We start from the raw sequence: 20,120 nt of genomic DNA, 5'->3' as shown, positions 1-20,120 counted from the left end.
TGGGTGGGAGATGGAGGATCTGGAGGGACAGATTGCACTCGATGGAAGAACACAAGGCGCGCCGAGACGCCTCCTACCCCCCCCCACCCTCTCTCGCATGTCCAGAGACCTTCCGACCACCCGTTAGTTCACGCACTCTGTCCGCGGGCGATGCAGGAAGACTCCGGAGGAACGGATTCAGGAGCCGGCGGAGAGATATTTTATGACTCCTATCCCAAAGTTTGATCTACTCGGAGAAACAATGATTTATTTTTTCTAAAATTCTTTGCCTCGCGTGTTTTCCACCTAGATCCTCTAGATCGCGCTACTTGGCTCCAATCGACATTACCTCTGGCTGTTTTCCAGGGACGACCACTTCACCTCTACCAACGCTGAACAGAAACTCAATCACTGCGCAGTCCCAGTTGTGTTACGTGTCAAACGGATTATGAGTCCGCATCATATAATCACCCGAATAATTTACGAAATTAATTTTCGACATCCTTCGCGAGGACGACCAAATTTTAGATTTCACCCTTAATGCTAGTGCAGGCTTTGCCATTTTTTTAACGTCCAAGATACACTTACTTCCAAGATCCATGACTCGACTATTTTTTTGCAATAGAAAAATTTTATACTAATTTTATTTTCTTCAGTTTTCATTGATTGGAAAGAGAAAAAAACAGAAACTTAAAAGAAATACGGAAATTTCAATGGACCTTCTGGAGATCAATGCTCACCTCAAATTTGCTGGAGATTGTTTTGGTCCTTATTCTGCAAGTTATTCCTGCAATAAAAAATAGCCACATCAAAACCGGCAGTGATAGACACAAAAACAATATTTATTCCCAAAACAACTTTAATTAGTTTTACTATTAATATGATACAGAACTATTCTAAAAAGTCCTGTGTACGAGACAATATGAATAAGGTAACATATGGGATTAGCGAACCTAATTTTAATTGATGGATGCTTAGAAAGAAATCTTCACAAACAAAAATGTGGTAAGATTATTTTATACTTGGAATATAAGTAGATATACGTAGCAATTCAAGGTAAATTACGGATCAATCAACACATTTCTCATCATAACACATCTTTTTTGATGCAACCACTTGCTGTTTTATACAACCATTTACCCGATTCATTGGCCTGAAGATGGCGTTGGGGAGCTATTTCATCCACCAAAGGAGAGATTGAAGAGGAAAGGAATATAGGGTAAGCAATCATAAAATGTCATAGAGAATAGGGACACCCCCCCCCCCCGCAGATTTCAGCGTAATTTGCGTTTCCTCGATAGCTTAATGGCTAGAGCATCGGCCCGGCAAGTAGGAGATCCGTCGTTTTGTTCCAGTCCCAGTCAAGAAAACTTGTTTACGCTTGTAATCTGCTAGATTCTACCTTCCCCACGACATCTGGGTTCAACCAGTGGCGGGTTTCAGAGTTTGAATTAGAATATGTATTTATATATATATATATATATATATATATATATATATATATATATATATATATATATATATATAAAATATATATATATATACGTGTGATGGTAGAGTTCACCCAGTACTAAGCCCTATACGGCATGTGAAATTCACACATCAGGGTAGGGAGGCCAGTTCCTTTCCCTGTGCCGGTTATGGTTTCCCAGGAAGACCTGGTACCCGAAAAATCCCTTTAGGTTGGGTTGAGCTGCAGGTTCCCAGAGTGCCTTGCCCGGGAATCGAACCCGGGACCCTGAGCGCTGAGGAAACCATTTCAACGACATAAGGAATAACTTCTTTAAGCAATTTTATTACCATTAAATAACGCATATTATATATAGCCACTAAAATAAGTGTTCACTCGCTCAGGTATCGTCACTCACATTCCTAAAATATACAGTTACAGTTTACCTTCGCCAATGCGCGTCATTGCGAACATTGTTTGCGTCATGAATCCGATGAGAGAAAAAAACTGGTAGCCTCTATCACTGAATAAATACTCGGGAAATTTTATGGACCTATATTCCCTCCTTCATTCCCATCGTGCCAAATGACGCAACCTCCGATATCCGTGCTCTACATTTGGGGGTATGGTATGGGCCGATGCCTAGCGAGCTTGTCCTAGACACATAGCGATGCATGTTTGAAAAGCAAGGAAAAGTCAGAAAACTTCGGTCAGCAACAGATGATTCTGCACTAATATAATAAGAGCCCACATGTCAAGGTGAGACACACCACCCCTCCCCGCCTCCCAAGCGAAACGCCAGTTCCCGACTTCCAGACACCATGCACTCCACCAGGGAAGGAGTTTTAAGGTCTTGGCTTCCTCTTTTTCTCTGTGCACGTAATCACCTCCCTCTGCGGTCGTAAAATACTTAACGGTAATTTTTGAGCGACAATTTCACAGGGATGACTCTAAACTGAACAGCCACTGCGATATTTTCCACAGAATTGGATAACTGCTAAACAGGAAAAATTTCAACTAAGGTGATCCTAGAATCCTTTACTTTGTGAAATTGCATCATAATGTTAAAATTAATATTTCTTTTAACATTAGGAACAAAATTTTCCATTAATTCCATCGAAAATTTAACAGATTTTCAAAATGTTTGTTTTAAAACATTAAACGCAAAGGAGATAAAAAAAAACGTAGCAAAGGGATGAGGCCACTTCATTTGCAATGATAAACGTACGGCGATTATTTGATATATTTTATAGTTATTATGTGCTGTTTGTTTTTTTTAAAATAATTCCCATTAAATTCTCATTCTCTAAGCTTCGTTTTTCATGCAGCTACCCGTAACAATGAACTCTGGAATTCCAACATCTAGTTATATATCCGTGTACATTAAATATAAAGTATAAATATCTGTTAATTAAAAATATTTTAAGAACAAGGGCAGGCATGGTAAGCTCTGCTAGTTTTCCACGGCTTGATACTTGTCATTTGAAATTTTTTTTGCGTAAAAATTACTAAATGCCTTCGCCGTTCGAAGGACTAATTTATCACTCCATTGGCTGAGCCGAATGGAGTCGCATAGTAACTTCGTGAAACTCCAACCTTTTGATAAGTTGTTTGGCGAAGGCTGGCCAATTGCAAAATGAAATTATTAATTTCAGCATCGATGATCATGATATTATACTTTAAAGAATCGGTAATGAACGAACCAGCACGTTTAAAACAGTACAGAATTCACATATTTTCAAATAAATGGCAATACTCCTCAAATTTTGCAGCCATGCGAACGGGTGTAAACTGTTTTACAAATACTTGAAAGTTACCTGCCAAGCAATCAATAGGATTTCATTCGGATTTGAAGCCACACTTTACTTCGAAGGAAAAAACCCTAAAGGTTAATTTAAAAAATCAAATCCCGGATATTTTTACTATTGGTTTAATACGGAGGATTTAGACCTTCAAGTGTCATAGCAGTAAAACTTGTAGATTTTTGAGAAATTGATGCAATTATTAATAGGGTCAAATATTATTTTCAAATTATTTTAAAAGTAATTCACCAATTGATTAATTGGACAAAAAATAACAAAGAGTGGTATCGGTTAAGGAATCTATATTGGAATAGGAATAAGGTTTTCGCTGGTCATGCATTTTAATCTACATGCTCCCCTACAAAAGTGTGTGGCAGGGTATCAATGCCCACCAGGCCTTAACTTTCCAAACTAAATAATACTAAAATGTTATGGACTTAAGCAAAAAGGGAAACGATTTACAACAAGCACTGCAAAGAAATGTGTTTCAAATATTTAATCACTTAACCTAAGTTGCGTCGCGATAGCGGATTGGGCAACAGACTACGCGTAGACTATCTGGGTCAAAGGTGAATTGTAATTCCTTGCACTCACTGTGTCGCTCACTCCTTTTATGACTGAAGGGGCTTAGTTTCTCTAATAGTTCAGTTGTCCTCAATTTCTTGAAGTAATTTTTTTAAGCCAAACAGACTTTATCACATGGTTGCTTATGTTTCTCATTTAACACTTTCTTTCTTTACAATATCCTTAATTCTTTTCGCGTATTATAATTGAGGCTGCGAATTATCCTGATACAGCATTATCCATTACTCTCTTCAGGTGAGTATTCAACCAGAATGATTGTCATGATGAACTTTGCAAGCTTTTTGTACTACATTCATGCAGCGAGAGGTTTTAACCAAACTTTATCCAAGTATGAACGAACTAAGTAACTACACTAGGAGGAAAGAGTAAATATTTATGTCCGGTTTTCTTGCCTTCTCTCTTAGGGAGGCTAGGCAATAGACGAGGAAGAAAATGTTTACCGCTTCTAACATTAGCAGAGGCATTTTACGTCCAAGAGGAACGCAGAACGGCAGTTTAGTGTCATTAAATAAACAGTATGCCCAATATTCACGAATTAAGTTCACGAGGCGTATATTCTTTGAGGAATGAACAGGGCGGAGACACCGTGGGAAATATTACAAGGTGCACGGAGCGCATCCAGGGCACGGTTAGAGAACTGTCCTTTATTCACGAGCCGCATTGGCGCGCGGGGCACCAAAAACAAAAGAAGTGAGGGAACCCCCGCAGTAACACGAGCAGCTGATGCGCACCTACTTCCGGCCTTCCATATCTTCTGACTCCCCCGAACGAACCGAGGAACGTCGGCGGCGACGCCCCCGGACTGTCTCCGCCCCTCCCGGGAGTTCTCCTCGCTCCCCTTCCGCGAGAGACGGGGAGAGAGGGAGATGTGTCACTGGGGCGATAAGGTTGGCACGCATGAATGATTGATATTGCCATTTGGGCAAGAGCCGCGAATTCCCTTCCACGCGTCCCGGAGGAGCCGATCGACGTGAGAAGAATGTTCCGCGAAGATTGAGATTCAATGCCAGCGGTTAGAGAGATGGACATCGCAGTTCCGATACGACTCATAAATTCGAATTTAAGAAAACTAAAATGCTTGCTAAGGGAGGAAACGTCTTCTCGCGGCTCGTAGAAGAGACAGTAGATATCGTTAAAAATGAAATAATTTCAATAGTTATATTTTACATCGTGGTTAAAAGATTATTTCACATAGAAATATTTCCTTTGAGACCTCGAATGAAAGGGAAAAGAAATCAAACTGTCAGTTTAATTTCATGGAGAGGATGAAAATGGCCGATGGTTTACGGTAATTGAGAGACTCAAGGTTTACTACATATCACTATTATCATCATACGTATCATTTCTTTGAGACCTATTTCGTATGTTCCCCTTTCACGTTGGAGCAACTCATTAGTTCCCCTATGTAATGTATCGTTCGAAAGGGCCGTTCAAAGGCGCGTAGGGAAATATCTCTAAGTTTCATGAAAACCGTTATTTATTCATTCATTTAAAAATAAGCCGAATAAAGTTATCTGCGTCGGAGATCTTCTAGGAAGTTGTGTGATTTTAAAATTTTATATGGATAATAATTTTAAATGTGGTAATCTATTGCAGTTCTCTTCATTTTCCTGTGATCTGTAAATTTACAGAGAACAACTGAGAGAAAGTTTTGTGGGCACGAAAGCAGCAAAAATATTGTTTATGTACAGTATAATGCAATGAAAACGTATGTTCATCAGCATAAATATTATTTCTCTTTACTGATGAAAGGTTTAAGGGCGTAACTGCAATTTTTACATGTGGGTTATCACACGTTCAGAGAACTTAATATTCTTGAGATATAAAAATATACTAATTTATTTCTTATCCGGAAAAAAACCTGAAAGTAATTACGTTGCATAGCGTAGGGTTAAAATCGCGCGGGTCACATAGGATAGATACTAAACGAAAAAAAAACAATTAACACTAATTATCAATAATATTCGATTCCCGGGCAAGGCACTCTGGGCACCTGCAGCTTCACCAAAGCTAAAGTGATTTTTCGGGTACCAGATCTTCCTGGGAAACCATAACCGGCACAGGGAAAGGAACTGGCTCCCCTACCCTGATGTGTGAATTTTCACACGCCGTATAGGGCTTAGTACTGGGTGAACTCTGCCATCACCTACCAAACCGACCTTCGGGTGGATTACTGGGTTTATGGTTTTTTTTTATCAATAATAATGACAAATCATTAACTTATGATTAACTTCTTAGTGATTCGCCCAGTAGAGGACGCGAAATATTGAGAAATAAAATAAATTGACGCGGAGAAGCTGAGAAACTATCTATGAGGGATAAATCCTGTGGAATACTAAAAAGATGATTTGAAGAGTGAGAATATTTACGAAGTGACATGGACCGAGAGGAGGAGTGGGATGAATCTGGAGCATCGCTAAGCAGTATCATTTTAAAAATAGCAATCGGGTGCATTTTCATGCTGGTGGAGGAGGCGAAGATTTCAAGTCGAAACAAATAAACCCAGAGGATGTTGGTGTGCGTACAAGGGGGCATGCTGGGACAAGGGAGGATCCCGCGAAGGAGATTGCGCGGTGTTCCCAGGATGTGCACGTCGCATTATCATGCACGGGATATCAATCCGAGGATTGTTTTTCATGAGCTCCCTCCGATGTACTAGTATACTAGTACTAGTGTACTAGTACTAGTATATCCTGTTCACTGCTTATCTCTTAAAACCCCTATGGCTTTCCGCGCCGATATTTTCCATTAGCTCCTTCTCTTAGTTCAACCTATATTTCCTCTGCAATTTTTTCCCCTTCATTTATGGTCTTTAGTAAGCTATCGTCCCTCAGGATGTCTCCACTATATCCCCGCCTTATTGAAATTGCCCTCCATATATTTCTCCCTCAACACACCCTTCTTAGTACTTCTATATCTGCTACTATGTCTTTCCATTTTATTTTTATCATTCTTTTATAGTAACACATTTATTTCGTTCCCAGTTCTCTCTTCTCCGCTTCAACTGTCGTTCAAGTCTCGCGACGGTTAACTCAACATTTAAGTTTTAATTGATCTCTTCCCTATGTCTATGCTAGTACTATTTGCTATGAGTCATTGTTTATTCTGATAGGAAGCCTTCTCCGCCATCTCTGTTCTGCTTCTCCCACCTGCTTCTTCCATCGCCAGTTTTCTTGCTGCCTTAAAGCAAAACTCTTCCATTGGTACCAGTGTGTCTTTCACGAGCCTTACTTGGATATTATCTTCCATACTTGAACTGCAGACCATTACCTTAGTTTTTATCTTGTTTACCTTGAGGTTTTACTTTTTCTTTCCCTACTACATAGCGGTAATCATCCATTTCAGTTCTTCTCTCTTCCACGCAGGTGCAACTATGTCGTCCACAAATCGCAAAACACTTGCCCTACTCGAAGTGGTTGGTTCTGTCTTCTTTCGTTGTCAGTGTTTATAGGCCAACATATTGCAATTATTCCACCGCAGATTAATTCATTGCAATCGTGTCAAATATCAGCAGTGCCAACTTATCATATCGTCAATTGATCGTAGCGTCGCGAGTCATCGCAATACTAACTCAATGACGAAGGAAGAGACACTACTGAGAAGTTATCGCATAAATTCCGGGTAAATGTAAACGAGTGGAGTGAAGTAACAGATATAGTGCCATAGGAAACTTCTGTAAGAACAAGATACAAGAACTGGTAAATTAACTTCTACTCTTGCAAAACGGTGGTTTGGTATCCGGATTCCAAACCACCATTCTTACCAGAACTTGTATTCTATTAATGCAAAATAACCATTGATGTAACCATTATTTTTAAGATTTCCAGTTGGAAAGTTATCCATTTGAAAAATAACTCGTTTAATAAAAAAAATTTCTCACAGGTGTTAATAATAACAATACAAATTTATTGCTCTTATTGAAAGGTGTTGTACTATTCCGCGTAACTTGTTTTAAGGCACAACGCTTTCAACCATCATTAAGTCATGTCGCAAGTCGGTGGAATGGCGTTGTGCCTCAAAATAAATTCTGTGGACTTGCACAAAATCTTTGAAAATGGGTAAAAAATACTTCCTCGAAGTAAAGCCTGAAACCTTAAGAGTAAATAGAGTTTCATTTATTGCACAAAAACCCAATTACATGCAACAGAATAAGGTATTTCATAAGCATCACCGACAAGGACAAACACAAGCTCCTCCCTAGCCCTAGGTGGAATAAAAACCACCAAGGCGACCTTTGGGGTCAGCAGGCGAGCATGTTTAACACCGACAACCGAGTCTGGCAATCGACCTGTTAGTACATCAAGCCAAGGATCAAGAGATCTCATCCGATCATTATTCCTAAAACCCGACGCCAATCGTCCAACACGACATCACCACCTACTCACCGGATAATTGATCAAAGCCTCTGGCGCGCGGAAGGGCGAGAGGGAGGGAGGAAGAGGCCACGGGAAACTCATGAAGTGCCCAAGGTGCTGGTGAGATACCGTTGTGAAATCGCACACCCCGCACGGGCACGTCTTGTGCCATGTGTGCACATACGCAGCTCTCGCACGCGGGGGGGAGAAGGGGGGGGGGACGTCATTGACGCAACGCCGAGAGACTCTCGTTACGAAAAATAATTCGCCCGAGAGCGGGATAGTGCGGGAGGCGAGGGGGGGGAGATGGAAAGGCGGGCGGGCGGGCGGGAGGGAGGTTGTGGGGGAGTGGGATCGAAGGCGATCACGCCACGGCCGACGAGAGAGACACGGAAAGGGTAATCGAAGGTCGCGCCACTTTTCGGAAAGGGAACTCTCGGGAGGAGGATGGATTCCGTCAAAGCGGCCGGCGGGAAAAAAAGCGAGGAGACATCAATCGAAAACGATTTTTTTTTCAAATGGTGCACTTTGATTCTATTTCCGAACAATTATTTTGGGCTGAGCTCGAATAAAGATGTGAAGAAAAGATTGGGGAAGACTTCAATGTGGAGAAGCTGGTTTGGGAGTGTTGTTGGGAGAAATCCAAAGAAGGCAGGACCATTGCATGCAGGTTATTCCGCGAGAAAAAGGAATATTGAAGAATGCGGTAGGGATGGGAGTACGCGCTTAAGCGAGGTAAAGGAAGGAAAATAATAGGGATATTTAATGTAATGGAGAGCGGTAGAAAGTATGAGAACATAAATAATGGTTAATTACACCGTAGGGAGTTATGATAGTTGAAGGCGAGCTTAAATGGTTTAGCAAGAGTTCGTGTCTGTGCCAATAAAAAAAAACACCCTTATCATTTATACTACGACTAATAAAATCCATTTCAATTTTACCTGTTTTGATATTGGTATTAATTTTTTTTAAATCACCCACTATAACAAAACCCGAAGGTCGGTTTGATATGTGAGGGTCGGGAGTTCACCTAGTGATATGACCAAAGGTATGAAATTCGCACATTACATTCGCAGTTCCTTATTACCTGTGGAGTTCCTTATTACCTGTGGCGCCCATGGTTTCCGAAAAAGTTCTGGTTAGCCTTGAAATCGCGCAGCTTGGATGAAGGTGAGGGTACCAGAAAGGACCGCAAGAATCGCACCCGGGACCTACGGTCAGTAGTCGACCGCTCAGCCCCCAGGACTGCCCACGTTCCCTCCATTTCTTTTTTCGGTTACAATACATTGTTTAAAGTTTCCAAGCGCTCAAAAAAACCGGATGGATATGATTTTACTTAAACTTTTATACTTCATTTTCAGAACTGTTTCACCAATGGGATCGGAATAGTGCATTGGCTTAATCCATTGGTTTCCCACCCCGAGGACCCGAGTTCAAATCCCGGTGGTGGCTGCATTTGACAGTGGTATCCTCTTCCTTACTTGGGGTGCTATATGGAGAGCGCTTCAAGCGAGTGCGCCGTCCGTCAGATGGGACATTAAATTGTGGGAGCCTTTCTTTAAGATTAGTTTAATGCTGACACCGGGATTCTCCCCATCCTTCCTCCAGTCCTATAAGATCCTATCCATAGCAGGTTATCCCCCTAGCCCTTCTTTCAAATGACCTCTGCTGTCGGTCGCCTCCCTTACTCGTAACTTCTACAGCTACTGTTTCACTTCAATATTATCTCCTTGGAGATTTAACATTGTGGTCAGGATACCGCCCCCTCAATAATTCGCCTCTGGATAGTGAACGGCTAGCTACCCCTAGAGGTAAAAAGAAGAAGGCTGGGGTCCTGGTCCCTTTCCAGAGGCTTCGTATTCCGTCCGTCTTCTTGTCTGCGTCCACTCGGACTCCATTCGCAAACTCGCTCTTGGGAACAATTTATTGGGGCGGAGTCGAGGTCACTGTCAATCTTCAAGGGAGGATGGAGATGGGACACGCGTCGCTTGGCGTCGAAAAGGGCCATCTCACCGGGGCCACCCCTTAGAAAGGGTCAGCTCGATCCCATTTCCCACGGCATGCGTAGTTGATTTTCACAAACGTTGATTTCGACATATAACCGGTTTAAATCAAATGAGGCATGTGTACTCTTAAATCATGCCATATCAGAATGATGGAGTTTGTGTGAACGCTAAAGAGCGCAGAAAATTAAAGTGCAATTAAAAGAGCGACATGAAACTGAAAGACGTGCATAGATGCGCGGTAATTTTGAACTGTAGATTTTAATCTACCATACCCTGTACTAACCAATTCTCTCCTAAGTCATAAATGTGGCAGTTAACTTTTTTAGTGTATCCCTGCATAGGAAACAAGAAGAACAATCTTCAGTGACATGATCTCGCACTATCTCTGGAATAGGACGGATAAAATTGTGTGGATACCCGCGAACACAATCGAATAACTGTTAGATATCGCTTGGAAAGCATGAAAGTTATTGCGTGAAATACAAAGACAAAAAGAGGAATAAAAAATGTATCGAGGTCAACGGAAAGTCGAATTTATTGAAGAAAAGGCTAGTAGGCCGGGGAAGATGGACGTAGAGAATGATTCCAAAGATTTTAATCATCTTTATCGATTGAATTAAGAGAGGTTAGAGATTATTAAGAGGCGAAAAAATGAAATAATGCAGAACAAAACCGTGCGGAACCGGTTCAAGAGAGAAATACGATTTATAATTGATTATTGCATGAATGTATATGCCACTGAGGGTAATGTTTTGCATGTATGTGTTGGTTTTGCCTGTGGTTGTGTTCCTTTTTACGGGTCATGACCTAACACCCCCCGCCACACGCCCTTGCGGCGGCTTGCGGGGTATTATGTAGATGTAGATGAAAACTGGTCAGGAGCTCTCAAATATGTGTAAATCTCCAATCTGGAGAAAACCATTAATGAAAAATAACATAGATTTTGGTGTTGGGGCAATGACTCGCGCGGAGAGCCAAGCAAAGCTTCGGAATGAATTCAAGCGCCCAGGAAATGACGACAGCATTTTGCAGCGAATAAAAAAAAAGACTCGGCGAAGAGACGGATGTCTCCAAGTTGACGGCACGGGACGCTGCCAAAGTCAGTGGAAGCGGTGGGAAGTCATCCAACGGAAGAAAATGAAAGTAGAGTACCAGTAGATCAATTATGCCCTGATGATTTCGAACGTAACTTCTTTATTTTATTCCTTGGTTTTAAAATCTTAAGCCAAATCCCTCTCATCTTCCCCCTCTCTCTCGTTTCTCAACTTCTTGGCTCACCCACGAAAGAGCTAGTCGCTCGGGAGAACTGCACCCAGAGATTCCAATCCTAAACCCCTCCCATTTTTGCCAAGTTTCCACCACACTTCCTAAAATACAATTCTATGGATCTTCATAGTCATACGAATGCCATTGTAAGCACCTATAAGTGAATTGACACTAAACCATCGATTGGGCAGAACTAACTCTCGTTTTCTTTTAAATGACAGAAGATAAATGTACCAAACAAGTACAATGGGGCGTAGATAAGTTACTTTTGGCCAATAAAAGAGAGCATATCCAATTTTTGCAACACCGCCTTCAATTTCAGAAGCACCACTTAGTGTCTCACGCATTATAAAACCTAATACGACCTCGTACTTAATTAAGGAGGCCAGCGCGCTCTTCGCCACTAGTTTCATGAATGACTAAAAAAATTGAGCACCGCTAATAGAACAAAAATCACTTCTCCTCTAAAACTCGTGCTCGCTGAGATTTTTTAAGTACTATAATAAGCTTCATAATTACGCCTGTAGCTTATTTTATCATTCCAGGTAAAAATAATCCCGTGGAGCGGTTAGATGTGAGACTAGTTACTGGATCTGGGTCTAATCTAAAGGACTAAAGCAAAGTGCACATGGCGCCGGCGAACGGGCGATGCCGGCAGAATCTCGGCTGGAAGAGCGTTAAAAATAACCGAACTGCACGTCGCCTCCAGTCGAGAGATTTTTTTTTTTACTTTCCCGTCTATATTTCACCAATCCTGAACATAATTTAAGAGCGTGTGGAGTGCTTGAATCGAGACGTGGAAAAAAATAGCTGAGCGATCCAAAAATAATACATAACTTAGGTAGCGTCTAGATCAAGAACTATTTTTTGAGTCTCTAATACTACCGCTGCACGTAAACACTACTCCCCTCTCAAACTCAAGTTCTCGACCACGGATCTTGCAACATGGCTCCCACGATTTCCGGCCGCGCAGTGATTTTCGTTGAGTTATGTGCACTGGCGGGAAACTGAAAGAACGGAGGCGAAATTTTCATCAAGTTGTGACGAAATATAATAACGATAACGCCAACCTGTAGTGATCGCGCCCAGGGAGTATATCTACATCTACATGATACCCCGCAAACCATCGTATGGGCATGTGGCGGGGGGTGCTGGGTCAGCACCCATAAAAGAGAATTTAAACCGCATGCAAATCCAACGAAGTCATGCAAATCTACACTCACAGAGGCGTGTATATTCATGCGAAAACCTATTTAATTTACGCGCATGCAAATACATATCCGATCAACTTAAATGCATACGCACCTACGAATGTAGTCGAAATCTATAAAATAACGTGAAAATTAGAATTGAAAAGTAAGAGGGAAAAATTCTACTGACACAGGTAGGGAATGTGACACATAGCTGCAGGCCGTGGGGGCGTCCACCCCCCCCCCCCCATATAGGGAAATAAGGGATTAATATACCAATACTTCTACGTTTTGTTAAGCATAGAAGTTTTACCGAATTACAACGTTTTGAAGATAATAATACGCGCCATCAATCCTCATGACAGGACTGAAACAAAAGAGTAACACAATTCCCGTCTCCGTTGCCAGTTATCCATCGTAAACTATTACCTATTGGGTGGTAGTTGATTATTTTTAAAGGATATATGTTATATTTTACTTGTATTCTTTACATGAACCTCTTCTTACATGTTTTTGAAGGCAAACAGTTAAAAACTTAAGTTAGTTAAAGTAAGCGAGATAAAATGCTTTACTACTAATACTTAAGATAGGTTTACTTAAGATTTAGATAATATGTAACACAGGGCGTAGTAAAAAGCTTTAACGTACTTTTTACAAAGGCACCCAATCGTAAACTCGTTCAGCTGATCCCATCTACTATAAAAGACACAATTCATAAAATGCTGGAACTTAGTTGAAAATTACGTAAATTGCTTTTCGAAGGAGACACAACAGAAATGTGGATTGCATTTTTATATTTAATCTGTAATTTACGACACAATCAATACACCTTACATACTTATACACTAGGGGTTTAGATAACATACAATGCATTTCTTGAATTATTTTCGTGCATCAGATGTTCTTTCTCTTTCAGTGAGGGTTGTGTCATACCGAAGCATTCCAGAGATTTTTCATTTACCGGTTGCGTGGCGTATGTGTGGTTAAATTTAAATATTACGACCTGACGCGCTAAAAAATATGGTGTTTTCCCCTATTTCGCAAATAATAAGTTTAAATTGTTGAAATTACCATGGGTTTCGTGTCGCTAGTAACACGGATGAATTTAGTATGCCTTGATGCAATGACCACTCTAAAAGTTCTAATTATCAAAATAACTGCAGCTATGGTCAATTAAATTTAAATTCAATAGAAGTAGTGTACATTATTTACCAAAATCAGGACGTTACGCCTCATTTTCCTTCAACATTGCCGCTTCTTTATCCGTCAAAGCTTTTTCCCAGGCTACTCCCATCTTGACAATAGTTCTAGGATAGCTGGAATATCGATCAGTGAATTCTAATACAATATTTTGGGATAACATTTCGGCTATAAGCTCTAACGCCGTCATGAGATGTCGGCTGGAAACTATAAGAGTAACATCGGCCACGCGAGTTGTGAAATCAAAATCTTAAAGTGAAAAAAGGAAAGCGGAACGTGTGGCATCCATAAAAGTCTACCTTCAAAATGTTTTTTTTCAGCAGCTGAATCGGTGATCGTCATGAAGCAATCGTGGTGGGTTTGGGATGATATTAGTCGCCGAAACGAGAGAGTGTGATCCAAAGAATAATTTAAGGAATCATTCTCAGAACTTTTTAATGTGTTCTAATATTGGAACGCACAACATTTACACGATCGTAAATCCATTTCATTATCGTCGAAATGCATGAGATAATGGCAGTAGAAGCATTAATATTCTCAGCGTAGATAGATGAAAAACCATTCCGAAACTAATTAGGCTTCCTAATATTTAACTCTCATAGTTGATTTCAATCAGCCACGACTTTTACGATAAAGACCAATTTTGATCCGCATAAGGAATAATAAGCACAAGAGCCCTAACCTTAAAATCTACTTCATTCAAATGTATTATATCCAAAGGAGAATCGGGTGGAAATGTCTTCAAGGCGATATATTCCTCCGGCAGCAGTAGCAGTTTCTTAAAATTGAGCACTGGAGGTGCACACCATGGTGCATTCTGGGAAGTAATTTCAATTCCTCGGGTATTGGAACACTTCGCCAACTAAATTTCAAAAAAACATGTTCCTACGTCGGTATTTTTATACAAAGCATAGCTATGAATATTCATAGGCCACATTAGACGCTCAGGGTACACGCTATGGTCAATGTAAAATGGACACCTCTTATGCCATAGCATACTATGGATTCTTCGATACTTTCTTGGATACTTAAACATGCTCAATTTACGCGTTCAGATAGGAGTGGAGGTTTTTAACTCGTATTACCGGAGGTTTCTCAGACACGTCTGGAGGACACCATTAATAAGTTGAGTTCAGCTGGAATACGCAGAGGAATCACGTCCAGCACCTACGTTCAACGATACAGATTGTAGCTGTAGATTGACAAAGGGAAAGTGCCACGCACTTATTGGGAAATCGGTGAAGAAAACAAAGTACTGTATACACGCGTCACGTGACTATACTACACGAGAACGGCATGGTGAATAGTTTATCTGGAAAAATTTGGTATAGATTTAGGATTTTTGAGAAAATTGGATCACAGCATAGCCATTTGTATGCCTCGGTTGAAATCAAATTTGCGTGAAAAACATTTGGGCGACCACTCCCTAAACCATACTTTCGTCGCTGATTACCTCAGGGCCCTGAGTTTTCCACTTTCATCGCAGGACTTTGGGGGAAAAAGGGTTGGGAACGGCAGTAACGATCGCGACACCCACTGACCTCTTTCTGCAAATTGCCAGCGCGAGGTCAATCAGGGCCAAATTGCCCCCGGTCTCCCCTCTCTCTCTCTCTGTGGGAAGAAAGGAGAGACACGCCCCTTGGAGAAGAAGTCTGTAAAACAATTGAGAGGCGAGGACAAGACATTAGGGCCCATTGTCTCGGAGCGTGCACTGCGGGTACAAATGTGACCGTGATATATCCGCTCCATCACGTGAATCGATGAAAAATAAGAATTAAAAAGTAAGGATTACGCCTTTTTTAAGTGTCCTATAAAAATTTCTATGCCTAGACACCTCTACTCGACTCGCAAGACTATAAACCCAAGGAAATACGGGCGGTGGAATTGAAGTTACAAAACACAGTTTTTTTTTCCTTCATTTGAAACTTGTCCTCTCGAGCTTTGTCTGAGAAATGTCGTGGCGAATACTTCGACGGAATGTGCACATTTTTTCCTTCGACTAAACTCAAGATTGAATTCGCGGCGAGCATTAGAGATCCATCCAGGGAGATTTGAATGCAAGAATTGAAAAAACATACTCCTGCATATCCGCCCAATTCGTGAAATACTGATATGAAGGGTAATAAAACGTCACGGAGTTGTTGGTAAATATCGGGTGAAAACCGTATCAATCAAGGACATTAGTTGTAAAAATCAAACGCACCATCAAGGCTACAATCATGTCAGTTCACTGACAATTGCGAAGGAATAATAAATCCCGAATTCCGGCAACAAAGACTAAACAACGGAGCCCACCGGACGAATGAAATTCGAGGAATTATCATTCCCTCGAACATTTCGTCAAAAGGGGAAGGAAGCACTTCATTAACTAGACGAAAAATTACCGTTTATGTCTTCGTATTTTTTTACTTTTCTTAAATGTTTGGTTTCCTAACACTGTCTGATTATTTCAAGGCGAATGATTTTTACACTCTGAAATTGTTGCATTGAAATGCACATTAGCGGATGACTCCGTTAAAAGTTACTGTAAAGCGGCATCTCCCGTAGCTTCTTTGGAATTTAGAACAATCTACCCCCAAAGGCCATAAAACACGACATCAAGGGAAAGGAAAAACATTTTCTACATAAATATGTTTGTGTAATCATGTGCTCATATGCATGTGTATTTATAGGGTTATATGTATGTGTAATATTATTAGTATTTTACCGGTTAATGTAGGCTTTGAATGGACTATACTTGCAAAAAGGCACGACGAAACATACATTTCCTTGCTTCTCATAACAGAACACAACCTCTAACCCCACACTTAAGTGTACTGTTCTTCAATTCCGCATACTTCCTTTATCCCTTCATTGCGTCCGACAAGCATATTACGAGGGTCATCCGGAAAGTAGTACCCGTTCGTGCCGCATGAAGTGCTGACGACGCGAGTAGCCGCTGGACGAGGTCAGATAGCTTCAGTGGCTTGTCTGCCTTCTCTGAGCCAAGTTGCGTGACGCTAGCATTGCCTGTGTTGTTTCTGTGATTGTTTACAATGTTTAAAAAAATTGAGAACGCCGCCAGTTGTGAAGTGAGGGCAGTGATTAAATTCCTCAATGCAAGAAACGTTCGCCCATGTGATATTCATCGCCAATTAAAGGAGGTGTATGGAGACAATGTAATGGACGAGTCGTCTGTTCGGCGGTGGTGTCGCAACTTCAACATGGGGAGGGGGAACACACACGACGATGAGCGTTCGGAGAGACCGTCTGTCATTACAGACCAACTGGTGAGCTCAGTTGACGAATTCGTGAGGAACGATCGGCGCGTCACAATTGATGACATCTGTGAGCATTTTCCCAATGTTTCTCGAACAATTGTTCATGAAATTGTTAAAAACCATCTGCATTATGCAAAAATTTGTGCAAGATGGGTCCCTCGCGTATCTCAATGAGCTGGCGGCGAAGGACTATGCAGCAGGAATACAGAAACTTGTCACACGTTATGACAAATGCCTTAATTTGCTTGGAGATTATGTTGAGAAGTAGTTTAAAGTATCCTCTTTCAAATAAAATTTTTTATGTTTGTTAATATTTACTTTTGTGTCTTTATTTCACGAACGGGTACTACTTTCCGGATGACCCTCGTATATTTCTTATATCTTCATAATATGCTTTCTTCGCTCGCCTAAACTTAACTCCAGTATCTTAGTCTTCAAAATCCCACATTCACTTGAAACTCTCTGCATCCATCCTTCCTGCCTATACTGGATTTCTCCCAGCAATTGTCTCTCCTCCCCCACCATTACTAGAACCTCATAATTTGATTTCCTTTCTTTCCATTTCACCTTCTCCATTCTTCTCCACGCCCACATTTCAAACCTCCAATCTACGTCTATCCTCCTGCTTCAATGACCACGTTTCCGCACCGTACATAGCTACGCTCCATATCAAAGTTTTTACGAGTCTTTTCTTAACATCCTTATTCAACGCCCCTGCCATTAACTCACTCCTTGTGATAGCTTCTTTGCCTAGCGCAATTCTTCTCCGAATGTCCCCACTACTTTGGTCATTTTGGTCCAAAACACTTTCTTAATATGTAAACTGTTCCACCTGCTCTAGTTGATAACCTTCTTTTTTAATATTTAATTTAGCCTTTCTTTTTTTCGAAAATCTGTTTTCAAAACCTCTGTTTTCTTCATATTTATTCTTATCCCATGATTATCGCAATGACTTTCCAATTCGCTGAGCAATGCTTGCAATCACTTGGCTGACTGGCAAACAAGACCTTGAACTAGAGATGTACATAAAGTACACAAGTAAATTGAAAATATATTGGTACAAAAAAAAGAAATTGACGCGTGGGTTGATGAAAATTTTCAGTGACCCAACCGCAAGGAATAATAAAGAGCCTTAACCTACCTCCATAATACTTTCATAAACTCAGAATATTAAATTGGTAAGTGAGAGGATATGCAACTGACGTTTGTAGTATTCATTTCCATCATTAATCCTGCAGTTGGATTAAGACTCTCTTAGCATTATGAAGATTATTATTTTCAATGTCTAATTAGGGGAATATATAGAGACTACAGAAATTAAGCCATAATTCCCCTTGTTTCGTGATTTTTCAATCAAACAAAAATTCCCAAGCACCATATTTAAACCCTAAGAAGCTGAACACACAATTTAGATAGTATATCCCCGTGAACAAAAAAAACAAAGAAAATAACTGAATAAGTAGGCACATCCCAACTCGTTGAGTTCAATAAACCTATCAATAAATTCCCCCAAAAAGGACCAATCCGGCCAACCAGCCCTTCAGGTCCCAGAATGATTCAGATAAACGGATTATCTCTCAGGGAGAGAGGCGTGTGAGGGGATGAGGGCATGGAGATTCGCATCCCTCGACAGGAGCGACGTGCCCCTTGTGATGAGACGGCGCCTAAGGCCCTCTCTCCCGCCGCCTCCCCAAACGATCCTTCCTCCTTCAAATTTTCCTGGGGCCGAGAAACAGATCGAAGAGATGTTAAGAGGTCAGAAAAGATTCGCAACCGGTTGCCGCGTGCTCGCTGGAGGCAGTGTTCCGCAATATAGTATGTCGCCCTCAGAATGGGGAAGGCAAACAGCCGAGTTTCTATCGTCACGAGGACAAAAAATTTCCATCAAGAGAAAAGTGCCAAGCATTGAGATGGATGAATAATATAAAAGTTGCCTCACAGGTGTGTAAGTCACATTCCATCTCATAAATCGCAATACTAAAGCGACCTATCAGAGAGAGAGAAGGAGACGAAGGGTATGCCAAGGGCGATCAATATATCCATCACCAATGATTACAATAAGGTTCACATGAATTCCTTTTGAATTTGAACGTATTATGGTCCGACGGAATGTAAAATGCTCTATTCACAGTGTTCGAAGGATGACTGATACAAACACAAATAAGCAAGTACAAACTCAAGAGAATACAACCTTATTTTTAGTACAAGGGAGCTTATTTTTTTCTCTGATGTGGTTTTAGCAATTTCATTTGAGGTATTACTCACTTAAATTTAAGCATTGCTCATTCTTCTAATAAAATATAATTGGAGGGTTCTATGCACAACCACCTACCACAGCTATCAACCAGAAGGTTGGTTTGGTAGGCGAGGGTAGTAGAGCTCACCTATTACTAAAAAACCCATCCGGTGTGAAATTAGCACATCGGATTAGGGGAGGGGGCAGTTCTTTATCCCCAGTGCCGCGGACGGGTTCCCAGGAAGATATGGTACCCGAAAAATCACACAGATTGAGTGACGCGTACCCAGAGGCATCCCCGTGAATCAAACCCGGGCTCTCCGATCAGTAGTCCGAAAGCGCTTCCACCGTGGGCCTTGAGGGTCCTAATATAATTACACATGTACGAGTGTACACAACATTTAGGATACGAGATTCGAAAATGAATTAGAATAAATACTGGGAAAACATTCATAATATGATTTCCAAAGACTGATAAGAATCCAAAGGAAAGTAATGTCGAAGTATCATAAATAACCATTCATTAATGGCATAATTACGAAAGTTTGATTACCCATTATCATTTCTAAATTGAATTTTTTGCGGCAAATGAGCAAAAATACAGCGACGTATGCAATGGCACAAAAATAAAATACTGAAAGGATACAAAAAATATAATATTCACTTTATTTGCCTACAATGTTGGCTCAGTTTTAAATAGCTACAAGCTTCATTACTTCCTTTATTTAATTCCATCAATGGGAACTAAATTAATGAAAATTAAATAAATACAAAGCATATTTGATGGTCCG

General features: G+C 40.8%; 1 protein-coding gene across 2 annotated transcripts in view; it reads right to left on the bottom strand.

Moving 5' to 3' along the window:
* The window catches only part of LOC139700877 (protein FAM43A), a 345,831-nt gene that overhangs the window by 282,962 nt on the left and 42,749 nt on the right, over nt 1–20,120 (bottom strand). Inside the window, exon 2 of one of the 2 annotated variants that reach the window (XM_071599313.1) lies at nt 720–766. The exons of the other annotated variant lie outside the window; for it this stretch is intronic. The gene's annotated coding sequence lies outside the window, so the exon portion shown is untranslated. The remainder of the gene's footprint in view (nt 1–719; nt 767–20,120) is intronic. 2 annotated transcript variants of the gene reach the window in all.

The sequence above is a fragment of the Hetaerina americana genome, unplaced genomic scaffold (assembly GCF_022747635.1).
Source record: "Hetaerina americana unplaced genomic scaffold, ioHetAmer1.1.p SCAF_11, whole genome shotgun sequence".
In the NCBI taxonomy this organism is placed as follows: domain Eukaryota; kingdom Metazoa; phylum Arthropoda; class Insecta; order Odonata; family Calopterygidae; genus Hetaerina; species Hetaerina americana.
The sequence above is the reverse complement of the archived record's forward strand: the minus strand, read 5'-3'. Positions and strand labels throughout refer to the sequence as shown.